This window comes from Vanellus vanellus, assembly GCF_965231255.1.
Source record: "Vanellus vanellus genome assembly, chromosome: 10".
In the NCBI taxonomy this organism is placed as follows: domain Eukaryota; kingdom Metazoa; phylum Chordata; class Aves; order Charadriiformes; family Charadriidae; genus Vanellus; species Vanellus vanellus.
In genome coordinates this window covers 6,748,207-6,767,080 of record NC_138915.1, presented here as the reverse complement: position 1 = coordinate 6,767,080, position 18,874 = coordinate 6,748,207, and the positions used below count along the sequence as shown (strand labels likewise).

Genomic DNA, 18,874 nt, shown 5'->3' with positions numbered 1-18,874 from the left:
TTTTGCTATTTTTTGTCATTAATTAGAATTTGATTCTTAAGAATAGATGATGTCTAGACATTCATAAAGAATTGAGCACAGAAAGCTTTTATTTTGCCTTTTTGTGCCTTTGTGAAGAGTTTAGAGTTTCAGATAATTCACGCATATGGGGATTTTTCAGGACAGATATGGACGGGCAGTTCTGGCAGGTTTGTCTCTAGCTCCCATTTTCACTTATGGGGAGGGTTTTCTGTACTTTTCAAGGGAAATTTAAAGGGGCAGTTGTCTGTGAGCTGGTATATCTTGCCTGAAATAGCTTGTTTAGTTAATGTTGCAAACGGTGTTATGCTGACTCGCTTCAGCAGATGGCTCGTTACCTAACCTTGACCCGAGTCCTGCGAGAGAGACTGTCTGGGGGAGCTGGATCCAACTCACAGGCTGCAGCACTTGGCATGAGGCTCGACAAAGCCCTGGCAGGGAAAAAGATTGACCAAATTTTACTTAGAACTGTTACAAAACTAAATCCTAGTAAGGAGATGATTTTGGATGTAAGTATAGTTTGTAAACTGTCTGAGAAAAGCCTGGAAGTAGGTCACAAATGCTGACACCGAACTGAGAGCAAACACGTTGTCCAATTGTCCAAATAATATGTGAGCAAATAGCAGAAATGCTTCATGTTAAAGCTCGTTAACTTTTAAAAGGAGTACTGTATCCCTTATTGTAATGTTTTGATAAATGTTATAAAAGATACAGCTGTAATAGCAGTTCAAATTTTAATCACTTAGGAACATTAAAGGGTTAAAAGCCTGTTAGCGAGATGACAAAATAACTGCTCTGTAGGTTTAGGTTCTTTAAAAAACTATAATCAGAGTTCTATTCAGACTAAATGTGAAAAAAATAATTAGCATAGTCATCAGATTTTGACAGCTTGAATTAGGAAGACGTTTTTTCAAATTACTTTGATTTTCAGTATCTTAAAGAAACAGAAGAAATTCCATGAATACTGATACTGGGCCGAGTGTTTAAAGAGAAATGAAGGATGCAGATAAATGGGGCAGAAGTACAGGTGCTTTGAAGAGGAGGTTAGTAGCAGGACAAAGATGCCTTGGGAGTTGGTTTTTATAAGAGTTACCTGGAATGAAGAGCTATGGAATATACTAAAGTATCAGTATTCAGTAAGTGTCTTCTAGTAGCTTCCATGTAAAATCTTTTTTATTTCCATTTTACTTGCAACGGCAGAACTATTTGCTGCTCTAGATACGTGGGAGATTTACAAGGGTGTTTAATAATGTGTTCTGGAACTGTTTTGCGTTCCTAATTTAGGCACAGAAAGCTAAAATAAGGAAAATGCATGAATTCAAATCTTTTGTTACACGTTTAGCTTTTTCTCACTGCCTTGAAACACAGGGCTTGAAACATAATTCTGACTTAAAAGCTACAGCAACCAGTAGAGTATCTCTACCAATACTTCACTCTCCATATTTTTTTTTTTGTTTGGTGGCTTTATCCAAAGCTCATAGCACAATAAAAAGATTTTCAATTATTATACTTTAAAAAAAAAAAAAAGAGTATTTAAACATGTATTTTAATACTGCCTGGTTAGTTTTGACTGCAGTACTCCAATGTTTATTTTTGTTAGCTGTGTGCGCAGCCTGAAGCTACAGGACAAATAGTTTGTCAAAGTTTTCAAAGCATTTCTGTTAACCTAAGACATGGGGTTTTAAAGTTAGCTTTTCTGTGTGTTTTTATTGAAAATAACAAAAAGTTAAATATAATGGGTTGTTAGAATTGAAATACAACTGGGTGGAAGCTTGATGCAGATACTTGGTGACCGTGGTCACGCGAAACTTCAAGGTGAAGTGTTGTACACTGGCATTAACGTTACACGGGGTGGTGACGTTTGCTGCCACAGTGTGTGGTAACTGCCCAGAAGGGAATCTGTGGTGCCTGTCAAGGCGTGCACGTGGTGCATAAGGCCCACCCGACGGGAAGGTCGGCTCTGCGCAGAGCGAAGGAGGAGTTGGGAGATTTTTCTGGCTTTTGCAGTGTTTTCCTGCAGCGGTAAGTCTGCAAATGGGGAGTTGTTACGGGGTGTTCTTCTTTACTCTCTGCTGTGTGCAGGACAGACTCCTATCAGCAAGTGGGCTCGATGCCACAGGGGGGTACAGAAGCGCTTCCACTGCTGCCCCGGGGGCTTTTCACCGCCTGCCTTGTGCAGAGGGCCGGACCGGCCTCAACTCCTCAGCCTGCTTTGTTGGGTGGTGGTCGTCTTCTCCTTAGAGTCAAATGGGAAGAGCCAGTCCAGTGAGATCACTGTCATTCCTCATGGAATCGAAGTATGAGTGAACACTCTCCCTCTTAAATTTTAGTGTGTTTTACATGCAAAAGTTTTACTGAGCAGCTTGGAAATTTGATCAAGAAAATCCTCCCCCATGACCCTACCGTGCCTTCACGCTGATTCAGGCTGTTGAAAGTATCTTGCCATCTTTGTGGATGCCACCGTGTCACGGCCCTTCAAGAGATGTGCTGCTGCTGCTGCACAGCAATCAGTGTGCCGTATTTACAATGGAGCCTTCTGTGAGGAGGCAAATGACCTGTGATAATAAAGAACTTCTGCTGAAATTCAGATTTTATCTTTAGCTTTTTCTTAACCAGGAATTCCTACTAAGCAATACTGACATCAACAGTACGGTAAAATGAGGAGCGCTAATTCAGAGAATATGGCTCTGCAACCAACTTCTCAAAATAACTTGCTTTTTCCTAGGATGAGAAAGAAGACAGTATATATTCAGTTACAAATGGCTTGGATAAACGAAACCCCAAGGAAAATCTGGGGGAAAATGGTATTAATTATATTGTATGTAATATCTCAAGGTAGGTGAAAACTACTTGGTTGCCTTTGGATAATTATTAATTTACAGTTTTATAGCCTGGACAGGTATTGATGATGGCTAAGATAAAATGCTTGATAATTTAGAATTGCTAGAAATATATTAGAAAGATATTTGAATTAGGGTTTTGCTCTTAGACTGAAAAATGGCGTTTACTATCAAAAAATGAAAAAAATTGTGCAGAGTCCTACTGTAAATATCTAGGAGAATCATTACAATAATTGCTGAAATGTCAAGTTTAGTAGAAATGCATATGGTCACCTGCAAATTTTGGAGAATTAATTAATCTAACTTCCAGAAGTTAACAAGACGGAGTATTTAAATTTATTCATGTTATGTCTTTTTGATCTTAGGAAGTTAGATCTTGCTGTAAAGTTCTTGACACAGTTTCTCTTATGTTACTTCGTTTTGCACAGTACGGTAAGAGTCATTGCTTAAGCCAAATAGTTAATCTTCCAAATAGAAGCTTTTCAAAAGTTGGTGTCAAGCTATGGTAGTCTCTTCCTTTAACTCCTGCATAACAGAGAGAGGCTCCTGAGCCTAGAATGGACTTCACCTTCCCTTCCTGCGTAACCCACCCGTGGGATGGTATTGGCGACAGCGCAGGAGCTCTCTTGGTAGGGGACAAGCCACCAGAAAAATAAGTGGTCCTTCAAATGTCTATTTTGGTGTTTTGCAAAATAGGATGTACCAAAAGTAACATTAATTTGACTCCTCTCTCTGCATCACAATTTAGCCCTTTTATAACTTTGTTAAAAGCTGCTTTGTAACTGCTTAATTGGCCATCGCAGGTTTCTGTAAGGAAGACCCATGTTCCAGGTTCCAGGTTGGAAGCTTCACCTCTGCTGTGCTCCCAGCTAGAACCAGCAGTACAGAGAACAGAGGTCAGGGTATGCCCCGGGGGGGTGAGGTTGGGAATCGCTGTCCTCGTGCTTATGGCGAGCGTCCCAGCAGTGCCCTTTGCCATGGAGGGGAAACACTTTGGTCACAGCTGCAGGCACTGAGGCTCTGCAGGACTTCTACAATCGTGCTAAAGGAAGTTACAGTCTAAAAGAAGTATTTTTATCTTAACGGTTTTGAACACCTGTATAAGCCACCAAGACGTCATAAACTGTTGTGCTCCCTCCTACTTGTTATGTATTGTGCCACTTATGAAAAATCTAAATCACAGCTAGTGACAAGATCACACTTTGCGTTGCTTCCACCTCCTGCTGTGTCAGAGTCCAGGCAGCAAGGATGGCCTTGAGCCCAACTGGAAGGAGAGGGGACTTCTGAGAAGCTCTGCCTGAAAGAAACCTGAAGTGAGTTGATGGTGAAATCTAAACCAAAGGAAAACATATTAGGGATATACATATGATCTTGGGAATGTGGTGGGTCACTCCTGGAAAACCATGCAAGCTTATTACCTGAAAGAGTAAATCTGTTCCTTGACCTTGTCTGTCATGTAAGTAACGAACCCCTGTTGCATATGCTCCCACTTCAGCCCTCTAAGTTGTAGCCTCGATGGGTTGTGGGGAAAAGTCTACAATAAACCAACCCACCGTCATCATCCAGACCTGATGTTTGCCTGCAAATACGGAAAAGACCCATCTCATTCATTTGATGGAGGACTTTCTTCAAAGCTTAAATATAAATGTATTTGACTTTATTGGTTAATTGTCTTGCTCTGTCATCTCGGGCAGAGGTTGAGCTGAATAACGATGTTTCTGTGCCAGTTCCACTCTAACCTCATCTAACCACAAGCCAGCCTCCTTCCTGCCCTTTGCAGGCTCCATGTCAGCACCTTGGGGGGCCGCAGGCCTGGGGAAATCCAACCAGCTGAGAACTGCTTTGTGTTCCTGGTGGGAGAGTTGCCCTGGACATCCGCAGTATGGTGTAGTTTCACTGTTTGTTGTTTAGCTGTCGCTTAGCTAAAGCTGCTTCCCCTGCTCAGTGCCATTTGCTGCTGCTTGGTCCGCTTGACCTTATTTCAGTTCTTGCCTGCTTCTCACCCTGGCCCTTCTTCTGCCGTAGGGTCTGTTGTTCCCCACCTTTAGCCCTGCCCTCCCACTTACCCAATTTGAAACGTGTTTCTCTGGTTCCTGTGCTCCTTCCACAGACTTTGTCACTGATGCTGTCATGGTGCCTGACTCATAAAATGGCGTTTGACTTGAGACCCCTCTGCCTGGACTTTGCTACAGGATACAAGTATGTCTTGGTCGTGTCTCCCAAAACATCCCTACATCTGGAAACTGGAGCAGATCGTGTCCCAGATCCAAGACATGTGGCCTGAATGGCAACGCTTACCCTTTCCCGTACATAGGGTGAGGTGATGCCTTATGTGAAAGCGACTCCTCCTGACTGCAGCTAGGAGAAGGGCTTCTCATTATTTCCTACCAATAACTGGTGTGGCCTTTGCACGGTTTGGTGATGAAAACTTTAGAACATGGCTAAGGGATTTCTATCTCAAAGAACGAGACGTAGCAAGAGCACCTCACACCAACCAGGGAATGAGTGCGGGGCTTCGGGTAACCAGTGGCACAGACTGAATAAAGCTGCTGATAATGCAATTAGCGGGAAGGCATTTGCAACTTCCTGGGGTTCTGTTCGCTTCTAGAGCTGATAATGAATGGAGTTAAAACTGTCCTTTTAGCGACAATGGGACAAACGGTGATTCTGTGCTCCGTTACAGGTCTGAGAGCACGGTAGGCAGAAACTTACTGAATCAAAGAAAATTCAGATTTGAGTCAGGTGTTCTGGGAAGACCGGGCGAGAAATAGGGGCATATAAGGGAGACTTACATAAATCGCAAAAGGAAGAAATTATTCACAGGACAGGGAGAGGCCTAAGGAGCTACTGATGTGCAATCTCTCTCCTGCAAATTATGGGAAAGTAACCCATTTTTTGGTCTTTATTTTTGTTTCTTATGTAATAGCTCATCTCCAAAAGGATTTAGAGCAGATTTCCCTAGAGTGACTAAGCCAGTTTCAAAAATCTGGGAAACAAAATCTGATTGGGAAGACTGCTTTTCCCCTCTGTACCCAAAGAAACAGGCAAAAATATGGCTGTGGCTTATTTAGTACAGGCCATCAAGGTTACCACCTCACCTTGGAATGAATCCAGCATAGAAATTCTGCTTTGTTTTCCAATTCTTGTAAGCAAATCCTTCTAAAAAATAAAAGGAATGGTAAAGGATTGTGGGTTTGTTTTTGGGTTTCTTTAATAGAAAAGAGGAAATGGAATTGCAGAGGGGGTTCCTATTCTGCTGCCCTCAAAGAAAAGGAAGCAGCGTGAGCATGAATCTCCTGCCTGGAAGAATGAATCAGCCATCTGGCAGCTTGAGTTTATTCTGATCCTCTCTAGCAGTGAACCTCTGGTCATTAATTCAGACATGGAATTGGTGTCTACCCTGTGCTTGCTCAGTTTCTTCACTGGGTGACTGATCAAGAGCTCTCTTTGGATCAGGCATAGTAAAAGTCACTGTTGCAAAGTCTTTGTTAAGTCATCTCTGAATTGGGCTCAATATCAGAACTGGTGGACTTTGAAGCTCTTAAAGTGTAGCTGCTATGAGAAAGGTGACAGTCCTGCAGAATGCTTCCTCCTATGGTTTTCCTCAGAACTCCTTTTCTATTAGATACAAATCTCTTCTAGAAATGTCAGAATTTAAAATATCTCTATTTCCTTATCATGCTTGGATAACACTTTTTTCCCCATTTTTCCATTGTATTGGAAAGGATGCTAGAGTGCTAAAACTTTATAGAAACTTTAGGATGTTCTTTGATTTCTTCACAAAGTCTGAACAGATGGTAGAAGCCCATTGTGGAATTGTTAGCTTACAAAAAGTGGCGTGCTAGCAGAGGAACTGCTTTTCATCTCATCTTCACTGTTGTACCAACTGGCTCAGTCCCCGAAGCACGATCAGTTCATGGGGAAAATGCAGAAGCTAGGCTCTTCAGAGAGCCAGTTTTGTCCCCCATAAAGACAACAAATACAACGGCTAAGAACTTGTTCCACTTTTCTGCCCCCTATATTCCTACCTGCTGTTTGAGAGGTTGTTGCGTTTGCTCCTTAGATGGGTGCTATATAACCTGGTTTATGGCAGTTATTTGCATGATCCGGGTGCGGTGCTGTGTTAGGAATCCTCCCAAGGCACAGCTGACTTCAGAAACTCCTATCTTCTGATCACTGGAGCAGAGCAGAAATGTTCCCGGCCCCTACAGGAGTGCATCGCACCTTCAATTGTGCTATCTGGATCGCTTATGCAGTTGTACTCTAAATAGCATCTGAGAAATGATCTGGTTTGGGGAGAAAAGACATGAAACCAGTCCCTTAGAAAACAAACAGCCCTCCCCCCTTCTCTGATGAGGCAACAGTTTTGCTTCAACAGCGGCCAAACAGCTGAATGGAACAACTGGCAGGGAGGAAATGAACTGGAGAGTGCAAAGTCCTCTTAGGCGGTTCCTGTGACCAATGGTTCGTAATATGCTACCGCACCTGGAGTCTGTCTCCAGAGTGTTTCTATGTTTGGCTGTCATTTGTTTAAAAAAGCAAATTCTGTCACCTGAGTCGGGACACCCAGAAGTGTTACAAATCAAATCTGGGCTTCAAAGGTCCGAGTCAGCTTTGGAAACTGAACTCTCTGCCGTGTATTGTCAGCACTTGCACGCTCATTCCTTCAACAAAGCACCCTAAAAGCGATGTCACGTTTTCTTCTGTTAAGCACATTTACCTAAAAAAATCTCAGCTATGAGGTCAAGTGTGAATGACAGTGTTTTGGGAATAGACCAAGTATCTGACGCACATGCTAATACGTGGATTTTATGCACAGCTGACTCTGAAGCTGCTTCAGTGTTGTGCTTCTGCCAGCTCTCGCAGTGGGCTGCTATAATCTTACAAAGTTTTGGAGCTGAGTTGTGATATGAGTACCCCTATTGTATCTCAAGAAGAGGACACATTGCTGGAATACCGCGTGCAAGCAAAATGTTAGTTTTGGAAGTGGGTAGTTTATTTTCATGGGAAAGTTGTCTATCTGGCCGCTGTCAGAAGTTAACTTTGTATGGGGAAGGCAAAAGTGGATCCAGCTCCTTTCCATCTATTTCTACATGTAATTTAACAACCATATATGTCATGGGCAAGTTTAAAACTTACTTGAGGTTTGGTGTGGTGTTTTTTTTTTTTAACAGATTATCTCTTTTTCATGATTATTCTATAATTTCCAGACAGACATTAGCAGATTCACATTAAAGATCAGCATGTGTAGCTGTAACTGAAACCTTGAACACTGTTTTATGACGAGGCATTCCGGATACTATTTTAAATTATTCCCTAAAAGGCAATCTTTCTTCTATTTTTTTTTCCCCAACCTTGACAGCAGGTGAAAAAACACTCTGAACGGTGAAGTCAAGCGACAGAATATAATTTATTTTTGTGAGTCTGCCTCATGTACCGACAGATTATATCTAGAATTGCTAAGTGACATCAACTCACATTACACTAGTTTTTTATTTTAAACACTCCTTATCCGATCAGTTTCCATTGTAAGTGTCATTTGCTCTGCGATGCCTCACCTTAGTTTTGAAAAGACTGGAACGGATGGATACTCTTCTAAGCATCCTGCCTTTGTTAGGCAGGTGAGCAGAGTAACTCAGCTTAGTGCCTGCTTAGTTATGCTAACCCGCTCCCCAAAATTAAAAATAGATAAACACAGGAGGATGACTAGACTAATTACCAGGACAAAACTATTCTTGCGCTGACTGATCTAAGTATAAGCTTATGTGCAACTATTCAGCATGAGTAATGTGCTTAGCATTATGCAATACAGGGAAAAAAATGTAGAAGGATCTACTGAATTGTGCGTTTAGAAACACAAGCATCTCGGATTTTATATTCGGATCCTTTGAGTATTCTATACTGCTTATACGTGATCATTTCAGGCTCGTATGAATCTGGGGAGAAAAGAGGAATTGCACTCAGAGCCTAGGCGCAAATGCCAATTTAAACTGGGAACGCACTGAGCGGTGGGCAGAAGCAGAAAACGTTTCAGGAGAACGCTCCTAACCTGAAGAAATACAGTGCCAGCAAACATTGCTCCCGCTCCTATCGCCACGCAAGCTCGGAGTTCCCAAGATAAGGCACCCTGCGCCCACGCGGGAAACTGTAAACCGATCTTCAAAACCACGGGCTCCCCTGCACACAACTTTTGCTTCCTGAACGCAAACTGAACGAAGACCGGGCAGACCCGCCGCGGTTGGCGCTGGCGGGGAGGTGGGCCGGGGAGCCGGGCCGGGGAGCCGGCAGCCCCAGGGCGACACCCGCCCGCCTGCAGCTCAGGGCAGCGGCCGGCGAGGACGACCTGCAAGCGGCTAATGGATTATTTCTACACAGACTGGACTTTGCCTCAGCTGAACAATTATTTTCTCATTACCGCTGCGTTGCAAGGGGAAGGGACGCCAGGCCCCGCATCCGCGTGCGCCCGCGCGAGGCCGGGCGCGTCCCCGGGGCTCCCCTCAGGCCGCGGCGGGGCCGCGCCGAAGCTCGTTCGCTCGTTCTCTCTCTCGCTCTCGCTCTCTCCTTTTTAGGCCGTCCGCCTTGTTTCGGTTACCCGATCCTGCCCCGAGAATGAAGCCAGCAGCTGGGCCTCCTCCGCCGGCCGCGCACGGAGGAGCCCGGCCCGACCCCGCTCCCCCTCCGGCGCTCCCGCCGCCCGGGGAGGGGCGGGCGAGCGGAGGGGGAGGGGGGAGAGCGGCCGGGGGCGCGCGCATGCGCCGCACCTTGTTTACCCGTCTCGGCGCGGCCCAGCGGCGGGCGGCCGGCAGGTGTCGCCCCACGCCCAGGAGAGCCATGCTCGCCCGCTGGCCGCCAGGTGGCGCCTGCGCCCTCCATTCGCTCGCCAGCCGCCGAGCAGCGAACACCCCAAACAATCCCCAGCGCCGCCGCCAAATTAAATAACCTGCCCGCGCCCCGCGCCCTCCCCGAACCCACCCCCCCCCCCCCCCGCCGACAAGTCGCCGGGCCGGGCCGGGCCGGGCGCGCAACCGGCAGCCGGGCTGGGGATATAGGAGCGGAGCTACGAGCCTGGGCCTCCTCGCTGCCTACGCCGACACTGGGCAAGGTAAGTTAGAAAATGGCGGCGAAGCTTCTGGAAGTTTGGAGGGGGGACTCGGGATCGCGGTGCGTGGCTGCGGAGAGAGGCCGGGACGGGGCCCGCGGTCCCCGGGCCTGCGAGGACGGCGCGGGGCGCTAGGCCGGCTGGCCACAGGGACTCCGCGCAGCCAAGATGGAGGACGGCGGGGCCGAGCCGCGAAAACACTCCAGCCCCCCGCTTCCCCACCCCCCCCCCCCTCCCAGCGCGCCTCGGCGGGGAGGGGGGACGCGAGCGGCAGCGCGAGTGAGAGAGCGAGAGGGCGCCGAAAGCGGCCCCCGCTGCCCGCTCGGAGCCCCGTTCCTTCTGCCCAGAGCCGGCCGCGGGCAGGCCGGGCCCAGTGCTCGGCGAGCTAAAATGGAGAACCACCTTCTCCTCCTCCCCCCCTTCTCCCGAGCCGAGCAGGGGCTGCCGGCAAGATGGAGGACTTGGGCATTGTGTGTGTGTGTGGGCAAGCCGGGCCGGGCCGCTCGGGGGGTGGGGAGGGAGGGGAAGAGGGGGTCGGAGCCGCTGCGGGCGGACGGAGCGGGCCGCGCTCGGGGCGGGGGGGGGGAGAGAGCGCTGGGCCGCGCGCGGCGCGCAGGAGAAAATGGTGGGGCGGCTGCCGGTGCCCCGGGTGGAGTGTCGGAGGAGGCTGGGGAGAGGGGACTTCTCCCCCCCCCCCCCCCCCCCCCGGGCAGGGCTCCCCCTCCTTCCCGCCGCCCAGCAGCCGGGCTCTTCTTGCCAGCCCGCTCCCCGCGGCTTCCCCGTCGGGGGGATCGGGGGTTCTTCGCCTCCGGCTCACTGCCCCGGCTCGGCCGAGCTGGAGCAACTCCGGCCGCCTCTTCCCGAGTGGCCGGGCCGGGGGGCTGGAGAGAGCGAGTTCCCTCAGCCCGAGTGAGGACGTGGAGACTGACCTGCGCCTCCCCGCCCCCCCCCGTGCCTCCTCCGAAAGAGCCGGCGACCCCCCCCTCCCCCCACCCCCCCGGCTCGGGGAAGGCCTCTATGGGGTGAATTTTCCCCTCCGAGTGACTTTGGGTGAGCTCCTCGGCGGCTGCCCGCTAAGAGGAAGAGTTGTGGCAGTTTCCGTTCGGCTTTATTTTTTTTTTTTATTTTTTTTTTAAAGAAAGGGCGCTTGCCAACTTGTGCCGGGGACACCCGATGCCGGGAGCCGCGTGTTGCAGGAACCCCGCTGGGCTCTCGCCGGCCCTGCTGGGGGAGGGAGGGGGGGGAGGAGGAGGAGGAGGAGGAAGAAGAAGAATGCTTCTTACTGGGGGGTTTTGGCGCCACTTTTGTTTTAGATAGTGCTCCTCTGCCCCCTCCTCCTCGGCACGCACTGAACTGAGCTGAACCCTGCCCAGGTAGGAAGGGAGAGCTTTCCTGGTGTTTCTTTTTTTTTTTTTTCTGGGCGCTTATTTTTTCTACACGGTTAAAAAAATTAAAAAAAAGATATACAGTTGTTGCCGTGGTGAGGGATTTGGAGGGACAGAGGGGAGCGAGGAGCGAGCGGCGGCGGAGGAGAGCAGATGGCTGGGCGGGCAGGCCCTGTTTTTTCGGGTGTTCCTCTCCCCGGTACCCGGGTGTGCTGGCTCCGGTGCCCGCACCGCTGCCCCCCCCCCCCCCCCCCTCCGCGCCGCTCTGCCGCCCTGCCCGCCTCTACCGCTGTACCGCTGGTAGCGTTGTATAATCCCCCGTCCCGTGGAAATCCGGGACCGACCGACCTCAATTTTTATTCTTTTTTTCTTAATTATTATTATTTTTCCCTTCTTATCCCCGAGAACGGGGAGTGAAGGCGCTCGGGTCCTCTTTCGCTGCTTTTTTTATTTATTTATTGTCCTGCCCCGGCCCCGCTCTTGCTGTTGTCTTCCCACGGGGTGCGGTGTTCGGAGTTAACATAAACTTTCAATAACCGCCGAGTCCTGTGCTGTAGTTACTCTGGGTGGGTTTTTTTTTGTTGTTAGGTGGTTGTTTTTTTTTTTTTTTTTAATGACTTTTTGGCCGCCCGGCACCGCTGCCCCCCCCCCCCCCCCCGCGGCGGGTACGCGCTCCCTTCCCGTGCGCTCCCCGGAGCCACACCCTGGCGTGTCCGGTCTCATTAGGCGTCTTATCCGCCGCCGTGACCCCGCGTTTTCCCTCGCCTCCCCCCCCCGGGAGGAGCCTTCGTCCCGGCCGGCCGCAGCGGGAGCGCCCGGAGGTAACCCGGGGCCCGCCGCCGTCTCCCCCGGCGGGGCGAGGAGGGGCCGCGTCAGCGCGGCAGATCGCGCCGGGGGCGGGCGGGCGGGTTACCGAACTGCGTCACGCGCGGCCCCGCCGGGGCCTGCTCCGCCGCCGCCTCGCTCCGCCCGCCGCCCATTGGCCCGGCCCGGGCGGGAGGCGGTGGCGGCGGCCGCTTCCTGCCGCGGCCCGGCCGGGCCCCTGCGGCGGGCGGGGGTGTGGGCGCCAGCGGAGAGGCGGGGCGGGCGCTGCCCTGCGAGCGCGGCCGTTCGGGAAAGGTGGCGGCAGCGCAGAGGTCACCTCGTGTGCGGCGCGTCCGCCGCTTCTCGGCTGGGTTCGTTGGAAGGGAACGGGGGAGGAAGAGGCTCTCTGGATCGCTTCCCTCGAAGCTGTTGTACGACCGGTTTTGCGCTGCCTGGGAGTCTTGTTCAATCCTGGTTTAAATGACCAGAAACTATAGAGTTCCTGGCGTTTCCTGCAGTCAGATGTTCTCCAAGCACAGGTCTCGCTGTGAACTCTTGGCAATTCGGTCTCGATTTGTGATTGACGACTTTTCTAGTTTATAATGCTTGGCCATTTCAAACAACTTTTTCCCCTTTTCATATTTTCTTTTCCTTAAATCCATTATTTATTCATGTATGTATAATTATTCCTGGAGTGTTTAGCTGGTATTGAACTGTCCGGGACTCCCAAAATACCTGTGTGCAGGCTGGTTGGTTATGTGCAGGTAAATAAATACTGCGAGTGATTGTGCAACTGACAGACATTAATCTCAGGTCGTCTTGGTATTACTTGCTCATTATCCCCAACTGTTAATTTTTGCAGCTAAATCTTGGTGGTGATCAGTCACAGGATCACAGTGCCACAGACCGCATGTGGGGCTCTTTGCGGGGTTACACTGTTTCTTTTCCCGTATCACCTTGATAACAATTTCATTACAAAATGAAAGAGGGGGTGGGAAGGCTGCTGCCATGCTGTTAGCATAAACCTTCCTCTTTTTGCTGCTTTCAGCACTGGAGCTGAAAGGGGTGGAATCCCCATACCATTCTGATTAATTAAACAAAGACTAAGAAAGCTTCAAAGTTATACAAAGGAAAAGAATATGAATTAATTCCCATCTTTAAGAGATATATCTTGTTCCGTAACAGATGGGGCTCATGGGGGTCCTTCTTAGCAAAGCCAGTGTTTTATGGTGTCATCTACAGGTGGGTTTTATGCAACCTGAGAGGGAAATCCGTTAATTTATGTTGCTACTGTTTGTATTAACTGTGGTAAACTTAATATTGGATGTTGTTGTATAAGCTTAAATTCAAACAAACAAACAAAAAAACCTAGACATGGAACTGGGGGGATGGGAGAGACTCTTTAGTTTTCCTGTGAAACTCCCTAGCACTCCGTTATCTACCGAGTTATATACTTGCGCCAGAGTTATGTTTTTGGAGCTTTTTCATCCATTTACAGTTTCAGGAAGATCATACTGAGTAAAGTTAATAAGTAATGTAACGGTTTGTTAAACTTGTATTTAAGAAGACTAGTTTAAATTTATGCACACTTTTCTTTTAGACACAAAGTCTTGACGTTTTGCAACTGAAAGCTGAGATTATTGGTTTGAGTAAGTTCAAATCAATGATCATGTGATATGTTCATATATTTTAAAAAATTGGGTTCTGTGAAATGACAAAAAATTGGTAGGTGCATAGCTTATTAAAATATTTTGTTTAAAAACGCATTGTGCCACTTGAAGAGCATTTAGTTTTTAAAATAGTAGTATTCAACTAGCTGGCTGCTAATCTAACTCAAATTCCATAAATGTATCGCATTCCAGCTTTACGTGTTAGAAATCTTTAAAGGTGTAAATGTGCGGAATGAAATAATTTCCACTTGGAAGGAGTGTAAATAGAATTGTCAGTAAAATGCTCTCTTTCGTTTTATTTTGTTTCACTATAACTTATCAACAGCAACCGAATTATTTTTTTAAAAAAGTAATGTAGACAGCTTCTCTTGAATATTACATGCTACTACAGTCTCCTGGAGAAAATAGCTGCAGGCAACAAACCACTTGAAAGTGTGTGCTCTTGTTGGTGGGAGCAACTACATTAGACTTAGTCAAATCATGAAATAATGTTAGCACATCAGAGCATTGTGAACTTTTTTTAATTAGATTGCTCTTTGTCACTTATGGTTCAAATTTAGAATGATTTGAGAGTCCTCATTTGTCATTTTCATTTGTGGTGTTACTGTCTTGGTTGTTTTGCTGCAGGCAAATATTATAGGAGAGATTAGGTTTTCTGGAACTTGTGTGCCAGCATAAACAGGTTGTATGTGTTACAGAAACCTTAAACGCTTTGGTTGCTTATTTTCACCAAATTAATCTCGAAAACTAAGCAAATATTTTCTGCTGGTTACTTAATGCTGCTTGGTTGTGTTGCTGGAATGCCGTGTTTTGTCAAATGAGATGAGGTTTTGAACTCAGTTTGATCTCTGCCTACAGTGTGACCATTCCTTCTCTGATTAGTTTGGAAACTTAGGAGAATACTGTAGGTGTGAATTTCCAAAATAATACGGTTGGGTTTTGGTGGTGGGTTTTTTGTTGTTGTTGGTTTTTATTTTGGTGGGGATTGTTTTGGTTTGGTTTGGGGTATTTTGGGGTGTGTATAAGGGATTAAGAATACGTACTGGAAGAGGAATATGTTGTAGATTGCATGTGTCTCTGTCAACTAGATGCTAGAATTTGCAAGAGCTTCATCTACTTCGGTAATTGTCTTGTAATTGGAAGAAGTGATTGATAGCAGCCATCAACATATCAGTTTAATATTCTTAAGTAAGCTCTGCTCACTTTCTCAGTATCACTTAGAACATTCACATTCTGAAAAATTCGACTTCCTTATGTGAGGGTCATTGATGAAGAAGAGAGAATGAAGTGGTAACTTAGTCTTTGCGAAACTGGGGTGAACAGGGAATTGGGGTTTTAGGTTGGAAAATAGGAATCTTACAACAAATCTATGGAGGAATGGAAAGAAGTGTTTTCTGTACGCATCAGAGAAACTTCAGTGGTGACATACAGGCTTATTGCATTGGTTTAGAGTCAGTACCATCCAACATTTTAGATTACGTAGAATCATAGAATGGTTTAGGTTGGAAAGGACCTTGAAGATCATCTAGTCCAACCCCCCTGCTGTAGGCAGGGACACCTTCCACTAGACCAGGTTGCCCAAGGCCATGTCCAGCCTGGCCTCAAACATCTCCAGGGGTGGGGCCTCAACAACCTCTCTGGGCAAGAGAGGCAACCTCCACTTTTAAAGCCAAAGGGTGAGTAAAAATGGGAATTCTTCATGGTCCCGTAGCTCTTCTGTCACTGGCCCTGGCAGTCCTGTGGTTTGATCTGCTCTGGTCCTCTTCCTGCCTCCTGACCCTTCAGTCCTGTTGGCTACAGACAGAGGTGGAACTAAATGGGGCTACGGGCAGATGAAATGTCCTGGTTCAGGTATTAAGAGGTCCTCCTGCCAGGAAGGAGTTTATAGTGTGCCGAGTTACTTGCTGCAGTCTGTTCAGGTTTGGACTCCTCCTGGAGCAAAATCTGGATCCGCTGAGTTGGTGGTGGTTCAACATGGCCTGGGGTCACTCTGTTGCACTGGCCGCCCCTGCACCCCAGAGGGCGCTGGGGAGGTGAGGGTGGATCTGGAGGGCAGTCTGTGAGGGTAGGAAGACTTGGATTTTTGTTTTGGTAAAAGAAATTTGGGTGAGAGAACCTTTTGGTAACCGTTGCAGTATTACATCAACATAACTGAAGGTCTTTGCTCTAGCATTTGTTTCTTCTAAAAGTCTGCTTTCTGGAGTAAACCAGTTAAACTCTTCCCACCATTCTGTGAGCAGATTTCATGTTTGAAGATTAGTCCAGTGACTTCAGTTGGCTTTTTATATTAGGAAAAAAAATACCTGCTTTCAAAAAGTTGTATATCTTCATGGCTTAAAGGTAAGCCTTGAAATCTGATGTGATTTTTAACAAGGTGAGATATTGCTGATTTGTGGTACAGTGAAAATTTCTGTTTGAGAGTTGGGGTTTAAAAACGTGCTTTTAATTGTATGTTGTTTTATTTAGAGTTTATTTTCTTTTAAGTTTTCGCGTGTTGCAGTTCCTAAGAATCTGGTGAAGTCGGATTTTTTTTTTTTTTTTTTTGAGAGTAAATATGAAGTAAGGGTAACTTCTGAAGGTGGCTGTCATTTAGATCATCACAGACAAATGTAAGACTAATGCTGACTTGTTTGAGTTGGGAAGCTTTAGGGGCTGTTATCTGACTGGCTTCAGTCTTGAGGAAAATGTTTCACTGTTCAGGTATCAATACAAAAACTGTGTACTTTTTTCTTGATCCTCTGTTTGATGGCCAGGATCACTAAGACTAGACCAGAGTCCTAAATTTGATGGGTTATGCTACTGCAATATTTCAGAGCATACTCTATCCATTCTTAGTATCTCTGTATCTCCAAGTGTTGCACTATTAAAAAAAATTCAGCTCTGTGAGATCTTGGGTAGAGAAGAAGAGAAAGCAAGGCATTTTGTTTCTTTCATCTTGCCAACATTTTCCCTCAATTGGCCAGATCTGAGGAGAGATCCTGCACCCAATTTTGGAGATAGGAGTGTGGGAAAATTTGATCCCCCATAGTACCCTCTTGGCTTTCACGTGACAGTTAGCTTTTCCTAGCCTTTACTGGCTGCAGAGTTGCGTGGAGGAGCATAGTCTGTTTTTAAACTTCTTTATCCCAATTTGAGTCAGAAATGAAGGATGTATGGGGCTGCATTTGTATGCAGTTACCTCTTGTCTTATTGTGACTTCAGAGGGAAATTAAGTTAACTGTCGTGTACCTGCTTTATCCAGGTACACACTTTATGTCCAGGTATGTACTTTATTGTTATCTATTCTGTACTACTCTTTGATTGTGTAACGGCTATAACTTCATCCTCTGGAGGGTTTATCTTTGTAAAAGAATATGACCAGAAGAGTGAGTAGATGCAAGAAGATTGGCATATATCGGGAGGGTAGATTGTGATCTGTGATTGAGAAGTTAATCACAATACCCACCCAAAACCAAGTATCTAGAGAGGCTGGGTTTGTTTTTTTTCTAAGGTAGATAAATGTTTGATTTTGTTACGATTCTGAATCTGATGGCTTGTTAGTCCTGCCCTTATGCAACCTTTTACGCATTTTACTTCTCTGTGCTTCTATTTCAGTAAAGGTTAGTCATTGGATTAGAGCAACGGAATATGTGTGGCACTAGAAGTCAGTAGAAGAATATGTTTTCTACAGCAATTTTTTTCTTGGCCCACCTGTGTGGCTCCTAGAGAGGAAGGTAGTTTTGCATCTGTTCCCATTGTTCTAGGGTTGGTAGGGCAAGCCAATGATTTTTGCTTATGTTTTGAAAAAGGTCTCAAATAGCGCATGTTGCCACGTAATGTGTATGTCTGCAGTGGTCTAGATTGATAAGAATTATAGCTGGAGTCCAAATTTCAGAGCTTTCTATTAGCAAAATAATGAAAAGAAATAAAATATACTGACATTTCAGAAAGCACAAAACATTTCCGAAACTACTGACCACTTAAAAAAGAAACAGCAACCCTTAGGAATGTATGTTTTGTTTACTTGGGATTGCATTCCAAAATTGGCTTCGAGTTTGTGCCAAGGTTTGGTGAAATGCTGCTCAACTTCTGGCCAGTGAGTCAGCTCTGGGTGATCTGCAGGACAGCTAACCTTACCTGCAGGCTTCCCCTGAGTTTCTCCCTTCCCCAGTAATACTCCACTCCCACCGAGTGACGGGCATCACTTAGTGTACACGCTTGTCAGTTTGATGCTTCCTGGGAAGATGTGGTGATGGAGTACATGTAGTCGCATAGCAAAGAGGACATAATGCAGTTGTATTAGGCAACAGGAAAACATGTGATCTGCCTAGAAAGAGATGAATATTTTTGATTTGGAGGTAATGTTGCAGTTCTTGGTTATGGCTGAATCACATTTTTTTACTTAACATAGTATTTCAGACTAAGTTTTATGAAATAATATCTTCCTTGCAGCATCTGATCTGGGAAAAAAAGATTGACTTTTACTTTGTCTGCAAATAAAAACAAGCTGTTCAGGATAAGGCTTTTCTGTCATTCATGCCAATTACCTGTTCTTCCTTTAGGTAGAAGTCCCAGTTCATCCCTTAATAAAGATAAACTCTGGAAATTTGGACCATGTCAAGTCAATAAGCAGATAATATGCAAGTAATGTAATTGGCTGATTTTATTTGTTGGAGTGCAATCTTCCAGCAGGGAGTGTACAGTATGAGGAGAGTTTGTGTGGAGTAGGGGTGTGAATGTTGAAGATGCATATTTTTTTTTATGTTACTTTTATTATCTTACTATAGGTAAGATAATATATTGAACATATAGATAACTGAAAAAAAATTAAGTTACTGAAAAAAAATGTAAGCAGTAAATGTCAGAAACACAATTTTTTAATTCATGCAGCATGCATTTGAGGTGACTAGTTTTTAATTTGAAGGTGATTTTATATGACATGAGTCCTGGAATAAGATTTTTTTTTTTATATAGTTATGGATATAGTGGCCAACTAATTTAATTTGAGTAATACGGTGGGACGTCCTGATCACTGGCAATATTTTTTGTTTCACTTCTGATCTTCTTAGAAACGGAGAA

General features: G+C 46.2%; 1 protein-coding gene across 1 annotated transcript in view; it reads left to right on the top strand.

Annotated features, from left to right (window-relative positions):
• Positions 1-9,785: 9,785 nt before the first annotated feature.
• Positions 9,786-18,874, top strand: part of STAG2 (STAG2 cohesin complex component) — an 82,505-nt gene continuing 73,416 nt past the window's right edge. Inside the window, exon 1 of the mRNA XM_082488482.1 lies at positions 9,786-9,960. The gene's annotated coding sequence lies outside the window, so the exon portion shown is untranslated. The remainder of the gene's footprint in view (positions 9,961-18,874) is intronic.